The sequence below is a fragment of the Carettochelys insculpta genome, chromosome 2 (assembly GCF_033958435.1).
Source record: "Carettochelys insculpta isolate YL-2023 chromosome 2, ASM3395843v1, whole genome shotgun sequence".
Lineage (NCBI taxonomy): Eukaryota > Metazoa > Chordata > Testudines > Carettochelyidae > Carettochelys > Carettochelys insculpta.
In genome coordinates this window covers 234,975,748-234,995,912 of record NC_134138.1, presented here as the reverse complement: position 1 = coordinate 234,995,912, position 20,165 = coordinate 234,975,748, and positions in this window count along the sequence as shown.

The window sequence follows — 20,165 nt, the reverse complement described above, 5'->3', positions numbered from 1 at the left end:
AGTTGTACCACTGAAGCAGTCAAAGATGGAGAAGACAGGTGTGGAGGAAGGGGAGAGCATGAGCGGTCCTCCCCCCTTTGAGTGTGAGGCACATTCTTTGATCTCAGATAGCTTTCACTTGTCAGATGAATGCTTGCTGGTGTGGGGTCTGCACCTCCACACCAGAAAAGGTTGTGGCATGGGCTGTGGCCAAGGCTGTTGTCCAAGTGCCACCCATGGGACCCAATACGGCCAGCTGAGTGGTATAGGTGGGTGGTGCCCAGCAGTGTTGCCAGTGTTATGGCAGTGGCAGGTTAGTATGCCTCCCTATACTTTTCTGAGGAGGCATGTACTCCTCTGAATCTGAGGAACTAGAAAAAAACATTGCCAGTGTGTCAGAATAGGAGAGCTATGGAAAGAGCTCTCAATTACCAGAGGAGTGCTTGGAGCGGACGTAAGAAACAGCTCCTCCATCTAAGTGTAAGGCAGGAATGGTGGTAGGGGGGTATCAGTACCGGAGACCCCTGCACTGTCGGTACCAAGAGGAGAGAAGCAGCAGTAGTGGCTGACAGAGTTTTGGTGCGCTTCTCCGGTACCGGCTTCTCAGCACGTCTCCCTACACACGCCGGAGAAGTGAAAGCAGACACTGGTGTGCTCTGGTCAATTACTGGGTTAGTCTGCTGAGCTCAGGCAGGCTTGTCAAAGAGCCTCACTGCTTTAGATAAGGAAGGTTTGGACCTCTCCTTCTCTCCTCTCTTTGGCGAGGACACCTGGGCCGCCCCCTTAACTGCAGGGAGGGCGGCAGCATGGTGTTTTGAAACGGTACCTTGCACTCTTGGGGACACAGAGCCCATTGAGGCATACGACCTTTTCTTACAACTGAGGGGGGGATTTCCCCCTCTTTGTAGGGCTTGCCCAAGGCACAGCCCTGTCAGTGCTATCAACCCCCTGTGGGCTGCACCTGAAGGGGGAGTCTGTTTGCTCTGCAGGAGCCAAAGCCTGCTCCATGAGCAAGACTCAGAGCTGCTGCTTTCTGGCTCTGCGAGACCATTTTGAAAGTCTCCTGCAATGAGGACAGCCTTCAGTTCTGTGCTGGTGTCCCGAGAGCGGCCATCTGACAGAGGGATTGAGATGGCACAGGCAAAGCCCTTTTTAAAGTCCGGGAAACTGGGCCTGAGTGAGTGGCTGGCTGCATTTTAAAGTGGAGCTGGCAAACAGCCAGAGCTGTATAAGGAGAAGCTGCATCAGCAGCCCTCCTTGTTGGCAGTTTCTTGGCTTTTTTTTTTTAAACCTTTCAAAGTCTGTTTGATGTTTTATAGAGTCTGTTTAAAGGCTCAGAGAGGTATCCGAGTTAGTCTGTATCGTCAAAAACAAGAAGTCCCGTGGCACCTTATAAACTAAGAGATAATTTGGAGCATGTGCTTTTGTGGGCAAAGACCCGTGATTCAATAAAAAAAAAGATGTATGAGTGGTGGGGGGGTTCAGAGGAAGGTATAAAGAAGGCATCTCAGTCAAGGGGAGGGCTAGAGTTGACAAGGTCTGTTCAGTCATGGAAGATGTGGCCCATTATCAGCAGTTCATGTGGAGGTGTGAACATCCAGAGGGGAGAAACTGCTTTTGTAATTGGCCAGCCACTCCCAGTCTCTGTTCAATCCTTGGTTGATGGCATCAAATTTGCAACTGAATTCCAGCTCTGAAGTCTCTCTTTGGAGTTTATTTTTGAAGTTTTTTTGTTGTAAGACTGCCACTTTTAAATCTGTTACTGAGTGTCCAGGGAGGTTGAAGTGTTCTACAGGTTTTTGTATGTTACCATTCCTGATGTCAGATTTATATCCATTTATTCTTTTACGTAGAGACTGTCCAATTTGGCCAATGTAAATTGCAGCGGGGCATTGCTGGCACATGATGGCATATACTCTCATCCCTCTTTTAATGAGTACTTTACTAACGAGTACTGGCTAAAATGAGGAACATATATACCTACCTTTATTCACTATATGAGTGAACTTCCCCTGTTTATATGAGCAGTGTCCCTGGCCAGGGGGCAGGGAGACCCACAGCCCCATGGCTGGAGCACAGCCAGCTACATGTCCCAGGTCGGGGGTGAGGAGACCCACAGCCCCACGACTGGCTCCACTCCAGCCGTGGGGTCCTTGGCTAGGGGACAGGGAGACCCGCAGCCCCATCACTGGAGCAGAGCCAGCTGCAGGATCCCTGACTGGGGAGCAGGAGACACACAGCCCCATGGCTGGAGCAGAGCCAGCCGCGGGTCCCATGCAGGGGGTAGGGAGACCTGCAGCCCCGCAGCTGGCTCCGCTCCAGCTGTGGGGTCTTCGGCCAGGGGGCGGGGAGACATGCAGCCGCACGGCTGGCTCAGCTCCAGCCATGGGGTCCTTGGCCAGGGGGCAGGGAGACCCGCAGCCCCTTGGCTGGAGCGGAGCCAGCTGTGGGTCCCAGGCAGGGGGTGGGGAGACCTGCAGCCACATGGCTGGAGCCTTCTCTCTCCCTTCCTTCAGACATGCAGTTGTCTGACAGCCTTCAGCTGGGGGAAGAGAAGAAGGCGGCTCTTAGACTGGTTTCCTCCCCTGAAATGGCAGGAGCATGAAACTGACCAGCCATGAGCTGATCAGTTTCCCAGCCCTGCAAGCCATGGGGAAACTAGAACCAGCCTGCCCCTGGTTCCCAGCTCCTGCCACTCTGGGAGCCAGGAAACTGACCTGCCCTGGTGGTTCCTGGCTCCCCTCACCTTGCAGGAAAATTTGAGTTATGCAGGGGTTGCAGGAACAACCCTGGGTAACTCGAGCGTTTACTGTATTGAACCCTCCCCTCCTGCAGACCTCGCCCTCGGCCAGGTTTTAACTGCCCCCCCACCACAGTCCCAAACTGCCTCCAGCCTTAAACCCCCCAGCAGCCACAAACCACCCCCAGCCTTGGAGCCCCCCAGACACCCCAAACTGCCCCCAGCCTTGCAACCCCCTACCTCCCTCTGCAGCCCAAAACTTCCCCCCAGTCTTAGACCCTCCCTGCATCTTTAGGCACTCCTCTTCCCGCAGCCTCTTCACCGGGGCTGCTAGGCTGGGTAGCTCTCCCAGCCCTCCTGCTCCCAGCACTTAACTCAAGTGTTAAGGTTTCAGCACCTAGGCATCAGGTAATTGCTATACCTAGTGATAGAGATAGCTGCCATCTCCTGCAACTATCGCTATTGACAGATAGCTGCCATCTCCAGCAGTTATCACTATTGATACATATCTGCCTGAGGCAGCAGTGTTAAGAAACTGCAAAGGGCTTCTTTAACAGCCACATGCAGCTGGGAACTGCCCAGCTGGCAACCTTTAACAAATCTAATGGGACCCATGTTTGGGTCCCAACCCATAGGCTGGGAATCCCTGCTCTACATACATATGCTACATCCTATTTCAAACTATTCAAATACATCAGAAAAGTACCTAAACTCAACTGGTTTATGTCAAGTTACAAGCACTTGGAATGAATTGGAGACTTTTACATGTATTTTAATGGGAATTTAGTGTCGCTCTTATGAGTTTTCACCTACAAGCAGAAATTTGGGAACCAACTGCGCTCATATAGCAAGGGATGAGTGTATTATATTAATAGATGTGCAGGTGAAAGAGCCCCTGATGGTGTGGTTGGTGTGTTTAGGTCCTGAGATTATATCGCTGGTGTAGATATGTGAGCAGAGTTTGCACGGAGGTTTGCTGAGGGGATTGGTTCCAGGTTTAGAGTTACTGTGGTGTGATCCGTAGTTGCTGGTGAGAATTTGTTTAAGGTTGGCAGGCAGTCTGTAGGCGAGGACAGGCCTGCTTCCCAGGGTCCATGAGAGTGAAGAATCATTGTCGAGGATGATGTGCTGGAGAGGCTTTAGCTGCGGGCTATATGTGGTGGCCAGTGGTGTTCTCTTGTTTTCCTTGTTGGGCCTGTCTTGCAGCAGATGGATTCTGGGTACACATCTAGCTCTGTCAATCTGTTTCTTCACTTCCTTAGGTGGATATTGTAGTTTCAGAAAAGCTTGGTAAAGGTCTTGTAGACCTAACCACATCAACCACACCATCAGGGGCTCTTTCACCTGTACATCTACTATTATAATATATACCATCGTGTGTCAGCAATGCCCCACTGCAAATTACATTGGCCAAACTGGACAGTCTCTACATAAAAGAATAAATGGACATAAATCTAACATCAGGAATGGTAACAACAAAAACCTGTAGGAGAACACTTAAATCTCCCTGGACATTCCTTAATTGATTTAAAATTGGCAGTCCTACAACAAAAAAAACTTGAAAAATAAACTCCAACGAGAGATGTCAGAGCTGCAATTCAGTTGCAAATTTGATGCCATCAACGAAGGATAGAACAGAGACTGGGAGTGGCTGGCCCATTACGAAAGCAGTTTCTCCTCTCTTGATGTTCACACCTCCACATTAACTATTGATAATGGGTCACATCCAACGTGACTGAACAAACCTTGTCAACTCTAGCCCTCCCCTTGACTTAGACTCCCCCTTTATACCTTCCTCTGAAAAATCCCCCACTCATGCATCTTTTTTATTGAATCATAGGGCTGGCAGGGACCTCAGGAGGTCATCTAGTCCAGCTCCCTGCTTCAGGCAGGATCAACCCAAACTAAGTCATCGCAGCCAGGGCCTTGTCAAGCCGGGACTTAAAAACCTCTGGGTATGAAGAATCCACAACCTCTCTATGCAGCATATTCCAGTGCTTCACCAGCCTCCTGGCAAAGCAGTTTTTCCTAATATCCAACCTACACTTCTCCGTCTTTAACTTCAGACCATTGCTCCTTGGTCTGCTATCTGACACCACTGAGAACAGTTTCTCATCATCTTCTTTAGAGCTCCCCTTCAGGAAGCTGAAGGCTGCTATTAAATCACCCCTCGGTCTACTCTTCTGTAAACTAAACAAGCCCAAATCCCTCAGCCTCTCCTTATAGGTCATGTGTTCCCATCCCTTAATCATTTTTATTGCCCACTGGTGAACTTGCTCCAGCACATCCACATCCTTTTTATACTGGGGGGACCCATAACTGGACACAATATTCCAGATGTGGCCTCACCAGTGCCGAATAGACGGGAACAACCACTTCTCTAGATCTGCTCAAAATGCTCCTCCTACTGCACCCTAATATGCCATTAGCCTTCTTGGCTACAAGGGCACACTGTTTACTCATATCCAGCCTTTCATCCACCATAATCCCTATGTCCCTTTCTGCTGTACTGCTGTTTAGCCAGTCAGTCCCCAGCCTGTAATAATGCTTGGGATTCTTCCGCCCCAAGTGCGGGACTCTACACTTCTCTTTGTTGAACCGCATCAGATTTCTTTCGGCCCAATCCTGCAATTTATCCAGTTCACTCTGTATGCTATCTACCTCTCCTCCTAGTTTTGTGTCGTCCGCAAACTTGCTGATGGTGCAATCCAGTCCCCCATCCAGGTCATTAATAAAGATGTTGAACACTGGCCCCAGAACTGAGCCTTGAGGCACTCTGCTTGAAACTGACTGCCATCCAGATATTGAGCCACTGACCACTACCTGTTGGGCCTGACCATCAAGCCCTCTTTCTATCCATCTTATAGTCCATGGATCCAATCCATACTTCCTTAACTTATGGGCAAGAATGTTATGGGAAACTGCATCAAAAGCTGTGCTGAAGTCAAGATATATCACATCCACTGACTTCCCCATGTCCACGGAGCCTGTTACCTCATCATAGAAGCTAATCAGATTGGTCAGGCAGGACTTGCCCTCGGTGAATCCATGTTGGCTACTTTTGATCACTTTCCCCTCCTCCAAGTGCTCCAAAATAGATTCCTTGAGGATCCCCTTAATTATTTTCCCAGGGATTGAGGTAAGGCTGACCGGTCTATAGTTCCCTGGATTGTCCTTCTTTCTGACAAAGCCAGTCTTTGAACACGAAAGCTTAAGCTCCAAATTATCTGTTAGTCTATAAGGTGCCACAGGACTTCTTGTTGTGTTTAAAGACTCTTCTTCTCATCTCAATTGATTGTTTGTTTGTTTTTCAGGTCTGAGGGCATGATAGAGAAATGCAGCCAGAGCGGGTGGCGAGAAGAACAGAGGTGAAAGACTGCCCACGTATACACAGTAGCTGTCATAGGCATCTCAAGACCGTGCTCTACGCGCACAGGCAGCTGGCTGAGGGGCACTGCTAATCTTTGGTACATGGGCACAGCAGTGCTGACACGACTAAGGTGGAGCACTCACGGGGACCCTCATAGAAGTATTTTTCCTCTACGTCTGTAAGGAGAATGATCCAAAATTTATTGTGGTGGACTCTCTAAGAGCCATGAAGACCAGAGCTGACAGTGCCTCCAGTATCTGGAATCTGGAAACAAACCCATAAGAGGAGGAAAGCACAAGAAGGATAAGGAGACAGAACAGGATGAACCAAATCTCTTGATTCGTCCCCTGTCATTCTCTACAGAAGGCTCTTTTCTCAGATCTGCCATGTATCTCACTGGAGACAGCAATGGTACCATAAAATAAAGACGAATAAAGGGTGAGAAGGATGAAACCAGTGATTATGCCTTAGGCATGGAAGGATACAGGAGACAATTAACAATCCACAGGCATAGAAGGGCACAAGAAAAAATTAACCATCTTCTCTGCTTTTCTCCTCTTTTCAGGTGACAACAAAATAGATCCTTAGACTCTTTCTTACTTCCTCTTTCTTGTTGCCGGGTTTGTGTCAGATCTGTGGAATGCTCAGGCACAAAAAGGGGAGATGTCAGCCACCACAGTTAACATCATCTTTGGATCTGAGGAGGATCCCAGAACAAACCAGGTCAGAACCACGGCCAAAAGCTTGAAAAGTATTGGATCCAAGGAATACTCAGTCACATAATACTGGTCTTTGATGGAGAAGCCAGAATTGATCTGTGTTTTAAAGCTGGAATCATAAAGTGTATATCAGAGCTGATAGATCTGGTAAGTCTGATGTGTAGGATCTTAGTGCTCACCTGCTCCTTTAGCTTCATTAGAATTGATACAATTGGAACTCACAGGTCTTTTAGGTTCCTTAGCAGGCAGTTGGCCCTCTTCCATCAATGGTGTCTTCAGAGTTTTGACAGCTTCAACCAGCTTAGCCAGAGGAGCTTCCTTAAACATAAGCATCTGAAGTCTGTTCTCCTCCTCCCTGCATGTGATGAGTGTGGAAGCTGAGCAAATAGAATACCAAGAAGAGAATGTTGCTTTCCCAGGCACTTAAGGCACCTTGTGTGTTCATCTAAAGCTAAGAAGTGTCAGGCATCAGGATCTGCAGCTTGTTCTGCCCAATCTTGCAATGCATGCAGCTGGGTCACAACAAAACCATCTGATTGGCTAAAGTAGTTAGGCAGCTTGCTCATAAACCTGCAGCTGTCCCACAGAGATGCTGGTGGATTTTCTGCCTCCCTGTTTTTGTTTCACTCCAAGCCTGGCTCCTTCTTGCTCCTTCACCACGCCAGCCTAGATCCTGATCTGCACCCAGCCTTATTTGAGTCATTTCCCAGCCTTGGTCCTGTTTGCTGCAGCACTCTCCAGCATAGACTATGCCCTGCACACAGCCTCATCCCAGTGTGGACCCTATGCTGCACCTTGTCTTGTTCCAGTGCTGTCCCAGCATTGCTGTAGCCTTCCTTGACTTTAGGTAAGTTGGTTCTGACCTTTGAACCTGATTCCAAGTTCTGACTCTGTCTAGATCCTTGGCTCTAGCATTTGGACTTTGACTTCCGACCTAACCTTAAGTTCCGATCTCTGGCTCTGACTCTACATTGTCCTTGCTTTGGCATTTGGACTCCAACTACTAGCAAGACTCCTCCTTCCCCCACCTGCCCCACCTGCTCTGACCACAACGCATGACTGACTGCAACCCAGTTTCCTGACAGGAAAACAAGTGGGGCAAAATAGACCTTTTAAAAGACCAGCTTTTTCTTCTTATTCTGCAGTTCTACCATCACACACTGAACAGCATTATGCAACTATATTAAACTATCTGTGTTATACTAACTTACAGTTAAACTAAAACATCGACTATAACAAGGTACAGTAACTGCAGAAACACGCTGGATCTATCTACTGAAGTTGTTGGAAAAAACTGAGATGGTAGAGGGTCCAACTGTTATGCTTAAAAGAAGTACACAGGATGGTTTTCAAGGGGATAAGGCACCATACCGCATTTATTAAACAATATAGGCAAAGCAGCATATGCTTTCAGCCACACACACATACACCCATCCTGTAGATGTTATAGTTACCACTCTGTTGCCCACCCCGATCTACTGGCCACATGGCCACCCCCACATTCCTGATCTAAGTTCCTTCTGCCAGGACTGGTACTCCATGTTGTAGAAGGACAGAACCCAAAGACCAACACAAGACACCCCATTCTTTATCAGGTTTTTCCCTTAATCCATGTGTTTCACTTTATCAGGCTCTGGTGGAGTCAATCTCATTCCTGGGCCCCAGGTCCTCTGTTTAGTCCACTGGCCCCACCGTATGACCCATGTTACCCTTGTTGGGGGAGGGGACAGTCTGGGGGGGAATCTGGTCCCCACCCACTCGCTCCGAATTCTGGCCCAGGGACCCTGGACAGCTGCTACCCGTGAGGGCTGACTCACTTCACCCTGGCCCCTGCAGCTCCTCTTCCTGGGCCACTTCCCCCAGACACTTCTCTCTGGTATCCCCTTCCTTGAGTGGTAGTCATGGCAGCAAGTCCCCTCCTTAGTTTGGCTCCTTCAGCTGACCAGTTCCTCCAAGTCTCTGGTGAGGCTCCAGGCCCCTCCTGGGTTGGGGCAGTACAGCCTCCTGAGTTGCTGAGGCACCTCTCCTCTTTTGTGGCCCTAGGTGTTTCCCTCGGTTTCCTTCCTTCTCCTCACTCATCTCCCAAACTCTCTTTCACCACCCTCCCCTTGCCCTGCATGGAAAAGTGCTTATAAAGGTAGCCCAGAGTAGGATCAGCTGGCCCTAATTAATTTAGGGCAACCTACTCCTCTGCTGTTCCTACTTTGGTTGCCAGTTCTGTCTCAGCTCTCTTTTCACTCCTGCCTCCCCTCTCCTGGCCCCACCCTGCCACATATCTCCCTCACCAGCTCAACACCCTAGGGTTGGGCTACTTGGGACAGTATGCAGTGTACCCGAGATAGGCCATCAGCATTCCCATGCTGGGCCCCAGCCCTATGTTGTATTCGGAAGTTGAATGGCTGCAGGGACAGGAACCACCGGGTTATTCTTGCATTCCTGTCCTTGTTATGGTGCATCCATTGCAGGGGCGCATGGTCTGTAACTAAGGTGAACTTCTGTCCCAGGAGGTAGTACCTCCGGCTCTCCATGGCCCACTTTACAGCGAGACATTCTTTTTCAATGATCACATAGTTTCTCTCTCTTGGGAGGAGCTTGCGGCTTAGGTATGAGACAGGATGCTCTTCATCTCTAACCATTTGGGACAGTACCGCCCCAAGCCAAATTCAGAGGCATCTGTTTGCAGCAAGAATTCCTTCTCAAAATCAGGAGTGATGAGGACCAGATCACTGCATAGGGCTGCCTTCAGGTCAGCAAATGCCTCCTCCACTGCAGGGGTCCACTTCACAACCTCCGGGCCTCAGGCCCTCGTGAGTTCCGTCAGTGGGCAAGTCCTGGATGCAAAATGGGGAATAAACCTCCGATAATACCCCACTAGACCTAGGAATACCCGGACTTGCTTCTTCCAGAATGGCCGGGGCCAGTTCTGTATAGCTGCCACTTTATTCAGCTGGGGCTTCACCACGCCCCTTCCCACGATGTACCCCAGATATCTTGCTTCCACCAGTCCTATTGCACATAGAATCGTAGAATCATAGAACACTAGGACCGGAAGGGGCCTCGAGAGGCCATCGAGTCCAGTCCCCTGCCCCGACGGCAGGACCGACCACTATCTACACCATCCCTGATAGACATCTATCTAATCTGTTCTTAAATATCTCCAGCGAGGGAGATTCCACAACCTCCCTTGGCAACTTATTCCAGTACTTGACCACCCTGACAGTTAGGAACTTTTTCCTAATGTCCAACCTAAACTTCCCTTGCTGCAGTTTAAGTCCATTGCCTCTTGTTCTCTCCTCAGAGGCCAAGAAGAACAAGTTTTCTCCCTCCTCATGACACCCTTTAAGATATCTGAAAACCGCTATCATGTCCCCCCTCAATCTTCTTTTTTCCAAGCTAAACAAGCCTAATTCTTTCAGCCTTTCTTCATAAGTCATGTTCTCCAGACCTTTTATCATTCTAGTTGCTCTTCTCTGGACCTTCTCTAATTTCTCCACATCTTTCTTGAATTGGGGTGCCCAGAACTGGACACAATATTCCAGCTGAGTTCTAACCAGCGCAGAGTAGAGCGGTAGAATGATTTCTCGTGTCTTGTTCACAACACACCTGCTAATGCATCCCAGAATCATGTTTGCTTTTTTTGCAACAGCATCACACTGTTGACTCATATTTAACTTGTGATCTACTAGAACCCCTAGGTCCCTTTCTGCTGTACTCCTTCCTAGACAGTCTTTTCCCATTCTGTATGTGTGAAACAGATTATTCCTTCCTAAGTGCAGCACCTTACATTTATCTTTATTAAACTTCATCCTGTTTACTTCAGACCATTTCTCTAATTTATCTAGATCATTCTGAATTATGACCCTATCCTCCAAGGTAGTTGCAACCCCTCCCAGCTTGGTATCATCTGCAAACTTAATAAGCGTACTTTCTATGCCAATATCCAAATCATTAATGAAGATATTGAACAGAACTGGTCCCAAAACAGACCCCTGTGGAACCCCACTTGTTATGCTTTTCCAGCTGGATTGAGCACCATTAACAACTACTCTCTGGGTGCAATTAGCCAGCCAGTTATGCACCCACCTTATTGCAGCGCGATTTAAGTTGGACTTGCCTAGTTTGTCGATAAGAATATTATGCGAGACAGTATCAAATGCTTTACTAAAGTCTAGGTATACCACATCTACTGCTTCTCCCTTATCTACGAGTCTCGTTATCGTGTCAAAAAAAGCTATCAGGTTGGTTTGACATGATTTGTTTTTTACAAAACCATGCTGGCTGTTCCCTATCACTTTACTACCTTCCAAGTGCTTGCAGATGACTTCCTTAACTACCTGCTCCATTATCTTTCCTGGCACAGAAGTTAAGCTTACTGGCCTGTAATTTCCTGGGTTGTTCTTATTCCCCTTTTTGTAGATGGGCACTATATTTGCCCTCTTCCAGTCTTCTGGAATCTCTCCTGTCTCCCATGACTTTCCAAAAATGAGAGCTAACGGCTCAGCTACCTCTTCTATCAGCTTCTTGAGGATTGCTGGGTTTTCTGTAAGGCTGGCCCCCCTCAGGGTACCTAACACCACCTCCACCTTCTCCAGGTGCATGTCCCAGTCCAGGCTATGGATGATGACGTCGTCAAGGTGCACCACAGCATACGTGTGGTGTGGCCATAGTAGCTTATCCATTAGCCGTTGGAACATGGCTGGAGCACCGTGTAGCCCAAATGGGAGGATGGTGTATTGATATAGGCCATCGAGGGTGGCAAAGGCTGTTTTCTCCCGGCCCTCCTTGGCCAAGGGAATCTGCCAATAGCCCTGGGTTAGGTCCAGGATGGACAGGAAGCGAGCCTTCCCCAACCAATCAGTTAATTCATCTATATGTGGAATGGGGTATGCAAATTTGGACACTTCATTTAGCCTTCGGAAATCATTGCAGAACCAGAGGGTGCCATTAGGCTTAGGCACCAAAACAATGGGGCTGGACCATTGACTATGGGATTCTTCAATTACCCCCAGCTCTAGCATCTTCCTCACTTCTTCTTGCACCTCATGGCACTTTGCCTCTGGGAGTCGGTAAGGCCTGAGTTGTACCCTTCCCCCTGGGTCCATGACAATATGGTGTTCTACCTCAGTGGTCCAGCCAGGGTCTATTGAGAACATGTCTGAGTACCATTTCAGCATGTTAAGGACCTCTCTCCACTGGTCTGGGGTCAGCTCTGGAGAGATTCTTACTTGCTGCTCCTGGCCTTCCTCTAACCTCACCATCCCCAGGGCAACCTGCTGCAGATCCTGGTCCCACCAGGGTTTCAGCAGGTTAACATGGTAAATTTGCTCTGTCTTCCGGTGGTCTGGCTGCCTCACCTTATAGTTCACCCTTCCCCAGGACTTCAACCACTTCATAGCGTCCTTGCCACTGGGCGAGGAGCTTTCTCTCTGCTGTTGGGACCAACACCATCACCCGGTCTCCTACCTTAAACTTCCGAACCCTCGCCTGCCAGTTGTAGTAAGTCTGCTGGGCATCTTGGGCATGCTCCAGGTGTTCGCGGATGATGGGGGTGACTTTGGTGATCCGGTCCTTCATCTGGAGGACATGTTCAGTGATATTACGTCCTGGGTTCGGCTGCTCCTCCCAGGTCTCCTTTGCGAGATCCAGGATGCCTCGAGGTCTCCGCCCATACAACAGCTCGAATGGGGAAAAGCCTGTGGAGGCCTGCGGCACTTCACGGATGGCAAACATCAGATAGGGGAGTAGGGAATCCCAGTCTCTCCCATCCCAGCTTACTACCTTACGGATCATGCTCTTGAGGGTGTGGTTGAACCGCTCCATGAGGCCATCTGTCTGCGGGTGGTAAACTGACGTTCTCAGAGCCTGTATATGGAGTAGTGTACACAACTCTTTCATCAGTAGGGAGACATAGGGGGTACCTTCGTCAGTTAATATCTCCTTGGGTATGCCTACACGGGCAAAAATCTGTAGCAGCTCTCTCACGATGGTCTTTGAATGGGTGTTACGCAGAGGTACTGCCTCTGGGTAACAGGAGGCATAATCCAGGACTACCCAGATGTACTGGTGTCCTCGAGCAGACTTCTCTAATGGGCCAACTAAGTCCGTCGCAATCCTCTCAAAGGGGATATCAATAATTGGTAGGGGTACCGGCGGGGCCTGCAGCTGTGGCCTGTGCCCACACAGCTGGCACTCGGGGCAGGAGACACAATACCGCCGGACTTCAGCATAGACCCCAGGCCAAAAGAAACTTTGAAGAGTCTGGTCTAAGGTCTTCTCCACCCCAAGGTGACTGCCAAACAGGTGGCTATGGGCCAAGTCCAGTACAGTCCTCCAATGCCTCTGGGGCACTAAGAGTTGTTCCACCACCTGGTCCTGGATGTTCACTACCCAGTACAGTAGGTCCCCCTTGATTATGTCGTATGGCCCAGGACCCTTGGCCCTCCCTTCCATGGGGACCCCATTTACCTCCACTACTTCTTTATGTACGTTTTGATACACTGGGTCATTGGCTTGGTTCTTTGCAAAACTGGTATGGGAGGGCCCACCTTCTCGAGTTCAAGGAGGTCCTCCTCCTCTTCTGGCCTAGGGTGTTCGGTGGTACTGGGCCCAGGCTTGGGCCCACCCCGCTCCCGTACCCTGCTCTGTTGGGCCAGTTCTGTCTCCCCCCCAGCTAGGGCTTGCCTCCAGTTTCCAGTCAGGATCCGGGTTCCCAGGTGCTTGGGAGCCCTTCTCTCACTCCGGGACTTGCGGGTCTTCCCAGGTGCAAAGAACAGATCTTGGGCAAACTCCCAGAAGGCTGGGGGTGCTTCCCTTATTCCCTGCTTCCTGTTGGGCAGCAAGTTGCCGAATCCAGGAAAGTCCCACCCAGTCACTACTGGGTAGGAAAGCCACGGGACCACCCCCCGCTGTCACCTTGGCCACATTCCCCTGGACCTCTATCTGTACAGGGACGACTGGGTAATAGTTCATGTCCCCATGTACACAGGATACCCCAGTGCGCGTGGCCCAGGACAGTTGGTCTTGTCCCACTAGTTGCCCTGAGACTAGGGTGACTCCACTTCCCAAGTCCACCAGGGCTGTGGTCTCCACCCCATTCATCTTCACTCGCCAAGTATACAGGTGGGGGGCTTTCACTACACCCACCATGTGTATCAGGCCACAGGGCCCCACCCTGTCCCCAAGGCCACACTGCATGTGCTCCTCAATGTGTGGACACTGGGCTGCTGTATGTCCTATCTCTACACATGCATAACACCGATATCCACTATGCGGCAGCCATCTATTTCTTGGACTACCTGGCCTGGCCTCCTCACTCTCCTTTCTAGTAACCCGTGGACCCTTCAGGGTCTCTGACGGCTCTCCCATCTCCTTTCTTCCACCCCCTATCCTGCCCAAGGATTCAGAGAAGCAGGCCTTAAGGGTAGGAGTGGCTCGTTTGGCCGCCCAGCATCTTCCTTGGAGGAGATTCTTGAGAGGCTCCTGGTAGATAACTGTCTCTCTTCAAGCACCACCATCTCATCGTAGGAGGAAGGGTCATTCCTGCTAACACATCCTTGCAGTCCAGGTGGAAGTCCCCACATATAGCAGTCTAGTACAATGATCTCTACAATCTTCTCTGGTGTGTAGGTCTTGGGTTGTAGCTACCTTTGAGCCAGGTGAATTAGGTCAAACAGCTGGGATCTTGGGGTTTTCCCCTCTCAGTACCTCCATTCATGAAACTGCTGAGCCCTAGCAGCAGTGGTCATCCCAGATCTGGCCAGGATTTCTGTGTTCAACTGGGTGTATTCGGCGGCTGCCTCCTCAAGCATGTCAAAGTAGGCCTTCTGGGCCTCACCACACAGGAATGGTGGCAGGATCCTGGCCCACTGGTCTCAGGGCCAACCTTCTTGTGCAGCTGTCCTCTCAACAGCTAAGAGGTATGATTCCACATCGTCTTCTCCTGTCATTTTTTGGAGGAAGTTACTAGCCCACCAGAGTCGGGTTCCATCTAAGCCGGGTATGCAGGCAGTCAGGGTTTTTAGCTACAGCACCACCTCTTCCAGTGTCGCTAGGTTCTGGGTAGCCTGGCTTATCAGCAGCTGGTTAGTTTTTTGCTGCTGTGTAGCTGCATACGCCTGGGTAGCTTCTTGCTGGACTACGGTAGCCTGTATGAGGGCCTTTACTACATCTTCTATCGTGTCAGTCTTACTTTACTGATGGTGGGTTGTTCTGTTCAGTTGCTCTGTTCTAGGTGGGTCTGCCGCAGGGTCTCACAGCAGCTTGGATCCCACCACTGCCACCATGTGTGGTGGAGTCAGTCTCATTCCTGGGCCCCAGGTCCTCTGTTTAGTCCACTGGCCCCACTGTATGAACCTTGTTACCCTTGTTGGGGCAGGGGGCAGTCTTGGGGGGAACCTGGTCCCCACCCACTCGCTCCAGGTTCCGGCCCAGGGACCCTGGACAGCCGCTACCCGTGAGGACTGACTCACTTCACCCTGGCCCCTGCAGCTCCTCTTCCTGGGCCACTTCCCCCAGCCGCTTCTCCCTGGAATCCCCTTCCTCGAGTGGTAGTTGTGGCAGCAAGTCCCCTCCTTAGTTTGGCTCCTTCAGCTGACCAGTTCCTCCAAGTCTCTGGTGAGGCTCAAGGCCCCCCCTGGGTTGGGGCTGTACAGCCCCCTGGGTTGCTGAGGCACCTCTCCTCTTTTGTGGCCCCAGGTGTTTCTCTCAGTCTCCTTCCTTCTCCTCACTCATCTCCCAAACTCTCCTTCAGCACCCTCCCCTTGCCCTGCATGGAGAAGAGCTTATAAAGGCAGCCCTGAGTAGGATCAGCTGGCCCTAATTGATTTAGGGCAGCCTACTCCTCCGCTGTTCCTACTTTGGTTGCCAGCTCTGGCTACGTCTACACGTGCAGCCAACATCGAAATAGTCTATTTCGATGAATAACGTCTACACGTCCTCCAGGGCCGGCAACGTCGATGTTCAACTTCGACGTTGCTCAGCCCAACATCGAAATAGGCACAGCGAGGGAACGTCTACACGTCAAAGTAGCACACATCGAAATAGGGATGCCAGGCACAGCTGCAGACAGGGTCACAGGGCGGACTCAACAGCAAGCCGCTCCCTTAAAGGGCCCCTCCCAGACACAGTTGCACTAAACAACACAAGATACACAGAGCTGACAACTGGTTGCAGACCCTGTGCCTGCAGCATAGATCCCCAGCTGCCACAGAAGCAGCCAGAAGCCCTGGGCTAAGGGCTGCTGCCCACGGTGACCATAGAGCCCCGCAGGGGCTGGAGAGAGAGCATCTCTCAACCCCCCAGCTGATGGCCGCCATGGAGGACCCAGCAATTTCGACGTTGCGGGACGCGGATCGTCTACACGGTCCCTACTTCGACGTTGAACGTCGAAGTAGGGCGCTATTCCTATCTCCTCATGAGGTTAGCGACTTCGACGTCTCGCCGCCTAATGTCGAAGTTAACTTCGAAATAGCGCCCGACGCGTGTAGACGCGACGGGCGCTATTTCGAAGTTGGTGCCGCTACTTCGAAGTAGTGTGCACGTGTAGACGCAGCTTCTGTCTCAGCTCTCTTTTTACTCCTGCCTCCCCTCTCCTGGCCCCACCCTGCCACACAGGCCTTAATCAGTCACTTATCACAATCAGTATAATGAGGACTCCTTCTGGGTGTTGTCCTGTATGCTGATGACTTCTCCTGGGTGGTGTTCTCTGGGAAAGTTATTTGTTCCCTATCAAGTGTTGCTTGTTCATAACTTCAAGGTTTGTCAGTCTGCCCTGTCCAGAGTTCATGGTTATTTGGTGCCCCTGCGTCTTCAGCCCCATCTCTGGTCATGCAGTGGTCTTTAGGCCTACCTCTCTAAAAGCATTCTCTCTCTCATTCACATGTGCACCTAACTGACATAATTGTAGCATGGAATGAAGAGTAGCAAAGTTTCTTTCTAATATTATCATCACTATGCATTACAATTTAACATCAGTTAAATTGCCATTAGTCAACACCAGGCAATGCCAGACCCATGAATATGAATATGCAGAAGCCACTCAAATAACAGCCAGGAATCATACTTTAAAATTAATGTTTCTACTGAAAATAATATAATAAGGGACAATTGTGCAGGTTTTAGTCAAAGGGTTAATTAGCATTGTTTGTTCTGCATATTCCAAGTGCTCCATGGCCTATGCACTATATTGAACCTCACTTTGTGTCTGCATATTTAGAACTATGCCAGCCATGCTGTTCCTGACTTGAACTATGAGCAGCACATGGTAGCATCAAGCAATAGGTGTACACATCAGAAGTCACTATTAGTATCAGGTATTGGTATCACATGGCCCCACAGTATGCTAACATTTTTATGGCTGACTTAGAACAACAATTTCTTAGGTCTTGTCCCATTACCCCTGCTTTACTTATGCTACATGGATGACATCTTTATCATTTGGACCCACAGTAAAGAGACTCTGGAAGAATTCTACAGAGATTTTAACAACCTGCACCCTACCATCAATCTCAGCCTTGACTATTCCACATGAGATATACATTTCCTGGATACCACAGTACAAATCACTGATGGCCACATCGACACCACTCTCTACCGGAGACCCACTCAGTGCTACACTTACCTACCTGCTTCCAGCTTCCATCCAGCACACACCACATGATCCATTGTTTATAGTCAAGCCCTTAAATACTATCGCATCTGCTCTGATCCTACTGACAGAGACCGAAAACTTCAAGACCTCTACCAAGCGTTTATGTAACTTGATTACCCAGTGTGAAAAGTTACCAAAAAAAAAAAAAACAGATTGACAGGGCCATATGAATACCCAGAAGCCAGCTACTTCAAGATAAGCCCCCGAAGATCAATAACAGAACACCACTTGTCACCACCTACAACCCCCCAACTCAAACCCCTTCAACGCATCATTAAAAGCCTACAACCTATTCTAAAGCATGATGCTACACTCCAGAAGGCCCTAGGTGACAAGCCTGTCCTCTCCTATAGACAATCTCCTAACCTAAGTACACCACAGTAATACTAATGCAGGAACTTTTCTTTGCAACAAACTCCGCTGCCAACTTTGTCCACATATTTATTCTGGGGATAACATCACTGGAACTAACCATGTTAGTTATAAGATCAAGTGCACTTCAAGCAACATCATATATGCCAACAATGCCCTGCCACTATGTACATTGGACAGACTGGGCAAAACTTTCACGAAAGAATAAATGGACATAGAACAGACATCAGGAATCTCAATATGCTGGTCAGTGAACACGTAAATGGAGTGGGCCATTCTGTTAAAGACCTGAGAACCTGTGTCCTAGGGCAAAGAGAATTTAAAAACAGATTACACTGAGAAATTGGTCAATTGGAATTCATACTCATATTCGACACATTAACACATGGTGTGAACAGAGACACCAATTACCTCACGCATTACAAGGATTGCTTCCCTTCTTTTGACACATGTAGTTATATCAAGCAGGACACTTAACATCCCTCTGCCACCTACTTCAGTCCTACATACTTGATTTGTCAGATTTGATTGCAATTTTTTTTTTGGTCGTCTGTACTTACAAATGTCAGTCTGTATTGGAAATGAGACTGATTTGATGAAGTGGGTCTGTCCCACAAAAGCTTATCACCGAATAAATCATTTTGTTAGTCTTTAAAGTGCTACATTTTTGCTGTTTTGTTTTGTTTGATCACCTAGCTACCCCTCTGTTAGTATCCGGTGACACTGGTGAAATAGCACACCAAATGCTGTTTCAGTGACTGTATCCATTTCTGACTCCTGCTAGCTTCTTCAAGTCTATGCAGCTTCAGGCAGTCTCAGAACAGATTTCATATTTTTGGCACATAATTTTTCATAGTTGTAGCCAGACAGAACCCCCTCTTTTTGCTCTACTCCATCTTGCCTTCCCTAGGTGCTTCAGAGCACGAAAGGGTTAAAAGGAATAGCCCAGCCGTGGAATGCCCGAGAGCACAGATGGGCTTATCTTAGCCCCGGCCTTTGAAGCTCTGGAGCAAAGCTAAGAACAATGGGCTAATTAACAGCCGGGCCTCAGACTGCCCTTGGCTAATTACCATCAGTTGATTCACCAGGGCACTTGTCCCAGACGGGAGGAAAAATCTCTGGCCCATTAAGACACAAATGCCCTCAATTGTCTGCTTCACACGTGTCAAGTATCGGAGGGGTAGCCGTGTTAGTCTGGATCTGTAACAGCAACAAAGGGTCCTGTGTGACCTTATAGACTAACAGAAAAGTTTCGAGCATGAGCTTTCGTGAGCACAGCTCACGCTCAAAACTTTTCTGTTAGTCTATAAGGTGCCACAGGACCCTTCATTGCTGTTACCTCACAGGTGTGAACTACACCCTTGAACTCCCTGTGAGAACCAGTATCAGACAGTTTAATTCAATTAAACCAAGGAGAAGCTTACGTGACGGAATGGGTATAAAGAGGGGTCCGGCAGACCCCCTATTTCAGCTCCAATCATCTTTCCTGCCGGACAGGAGAGAGGGGTCTCCCGAGGTTCCAGGGGACGCCCATCTCAACTCCTCGGGAAAAAAGGAAAAGGACTTCTTCCCAAGGAATTGAGAGAGAGGAAACTGGCCAAGCCACGTTGGTAATGCGGGGGTGAGGATAAGACCTGCCAGGTATTTTACTTTTCATTTCTTTTTGCGCGCATTTAACAAGTATAGATCTATGAGCTAGAGTGCATGCTAGCTATTTGTAATCAAAGTATAAACCTTGTAACAATTGTAACCACAAGAGCTTAACTCGCTAGGTAAACAAATGAAGCAACATTGTAACTGTAAGAGCTTAGCTTGTTAGATGAATAAACAAAGTAGTTGATTAAGTGGTAACCTGACTCCTCCTGTTACTGTGCAAAGCCAAACACAAAACAAAGAACCTAGCTGCTTTTCAGCAGGTCTTAGCCTGGTCACTGGTGGGCTCTGCCCTGGCAGTTAAAATCTCATATTAATACAAGGGCATAAGTGGCATCTCACCTGACCATCCGCTAACAATAGTACAATGGGAAGAGTATATGTCTGCTTGTAAAAAGCAACATACATGATAGTGGATGTAAGCAAATAAAGTGATTTGTGTGTCATCTGCCAAGACAGATGCCTCTGGGAATTTATGCATAGCATATTAAAATTCACAGATGACATGTGCCAACTGCCCCAGTCCTGTGTAACTTTGTCCGTGGAGCTATTTGATTGTTATGTAGACTTCCAAGCCTCCATCTGGAACCCAGGGTCTAGGATCCTGCAGATTGGATGGGTTTTACAGCACTGAGACCACTTGGTCCTGGGATCCCGCCCAAGCCTGGTACACAGAAGTAAAAC